Source organism: Nyctereutes procyonoides, unplaced genomic scaffold (assembly GCF_905146905.1).
Source record: "Nyctereutes procyonoides isolate TBG_1078 unplaced genomic scaffold, NYPRO_anot_genome, whole genome shotgun sequence".
In the NCBI taxonomy this organism is placed as follows: Eukaryota; Metazoa; Chordata; class Mammalia; order Carnivora; family Canidae; genus Nyctereutes; species Nyctereutes procyonoides.
This window is the reverse complement of record NW_026575141.1, coordinates 3,087,276-3,089,550: the sequence shown is the minus strand read 5'-3', so window position 1 is coordinate 3,089,550 and position 2,275 is coordinate 3,087,276.

Below are 2,275 nucleotides of genomic sequence, written 5' to 3'. Positions count from 1 at the left end.
TTTGCACTGGAAGAAAGAAAGAATCCATGGGGATCCTTGGGTGGCTCAGCGGTTGAGCACCTGCCTTCAGCCCAGAGCAAGATCTTGGAGTCCCGTGATCGAGTCCCGCATCCTGCTCCCTGCATGGAGCCTGCTTCTCCCTCTGCCTGTGTCTCTGCCTCTGTGTGTGTGTGTGTGTGTGTGTGTGTGATGAATAAATAAAATCCTAAAAAAAAGAAAAAAGAATGAAAGAAAGAATCCCCTCCTCCTAGGAGCGCATGCTGACTTTGAGGGTCAAGGCCAAGGCAGATCAGGGCAAGGAGAACCAGAGGGCAGTGCCAGCGGGAGGGCTGATGGCAGGGCCGGCTCATGGTCCCCTGTGATGTGCCAGGGCAGTGTGCACGGAACTTCTCCTCAGGTATATAAATACCAGGCAGGCTTATTATCGGGTGTATACGGCCGCATTATTTTAATTCAGCGATCCTGCCCCCGGTGGTGGGCACCCTGCCAGTCTGCATTCCCACATCCTGCTGCCGACTGCGGGCCCACCCGTTTCTATATTGAGGAGCTCCTCTCCATAAATAAAGAACAGGAGTCAGGCACGAAAGAAAGGCCATTTAGAGCACTGGGAAGGCTGTCACATGAGCCAACAAAGGGCAGGAAGTGCCGGGCGGTGGCCCTGTGTCGGTCCCCAGGCCCCGCTCACCTGGCTGGGCTCTAGGGTCTTTGTGCAACAAATGTCAGGCCCAAGTCCTGAACTTCCTGCCATTCGTCAGGCTGTGCCATGACCCGGAGTTCACCAAAAGGCTTGCTGCTCCCAACAATGCACACATACATCCTTTGGAAAAATTCTCTCTCTCTCTCCTGTCCAGGCAGTGATGGCTTTTTATGGAAGTGGCTGGGGGGATCCAGGCCTGAGCCATGGAAAGTTTTGGTCGTGTTTCCCTTCTGAAGAAGCCGACTTGGACAGAGCACAGAGAGGGTGGGATCCCAAGGGCGAGACACAGGGAGATCTGGGTCCCACCCCAGCTATGCCCCCAGCTCTGCCTCAGAACTGGGAGGCCCTGGGCTGGGGTGTCTGCTTCTGTGACCCCTTGCTTTCTGCCCCTGAACAGCACTCCAAAATCTCCATCCCACCGGCCTCCCCCAGGACCTCAGGACCTCTCTGCCCCCGCCCAAGTCGGCTACAGGCAGTGTCAAGAATACCTGTGTGCCTCCAGAGGCAAGCTGCCTAGAGCGAAAATCAGGCCACATGTCCGAAGCGGAGGTGACAGGATGGGGAGCCGTGTCCCAGGGCTCCCAGCTGCATCTGCGTGAGGAGACCTGGGTCACTTCTCCAGGCAACAACCGAAGACATTACTAACCACCTGTTCTGCTCACTGGGGCTGTGCTCAGCTGGCAAAGGGCTGGACACAGGGGTTTCCAGATGCTGGCTGGGCACTGGTCAAGTGGTCACTTATCCCCTGTGAACTGAAGAAAACAGAAACGTGACTTATTTTCCAGCTTGCTAAATTTATTCCATTGCAAGGACTGTCCTATTTTGCTGAGATTATGCTCGGAAATGAAGAAAAAGAAAAATGTGAATTTTCCTGTCCTGCCAAGCTTATTCATTTTTAAGGATCATCCTTTATGCTGCCATTATGTTCTTCCTTCTTTCCTAATGTTACTTTCCTACTGTTAAAATTTTGGGGCTCCTGGGTGGCTCTGTTGGTGAAGCATCCAAATCTTGATTTTGGCTCAGGTCATGGTCTCAAGGTCCTGAGATCAAGCCCCTCATCAGGCTCCATGCTCTGTTAGGAGTCTGCTCCCCACCTCCACTCTCTCTCTCTCTCTCTCTCAAATAAATAAATAAAATCTTTTTAAAAACGAGTTTTCGCTTATGACATCACAGTAATTTTTTTTTTAAGATTTTGTTTATTTATTCATGAGAGACACACACAGAGAAAGAAGCAGAGACACAGGCAGAGGGAGAAGCAGGCTCCATGCTGGGAGTCCGATGCCAGACTCGATCCTAAGACCCCAGGATCATGACCTGAGCTGAAGGCAGATGCTCAACTGCTAAGCGACCCAGGTGCCCCGACATCACAGTAATTTAAAAGTGTTTTTATTTGGGGCTCCCAGCTGGGTTAGTCGGAGAAGCATGGGACCCCTGATCTCTGGGTTGTGACTTAGAGCCCTGCATGGGGGGGGGCAGAGATTACTTAAACAAAGTTAAAAAAATGTTTTTTAAAGTATTTTTATGGGACACTTGGGTGGCTCAGCGGTTGAGCATCTGCCTTTGGCTCAGGACCTGATC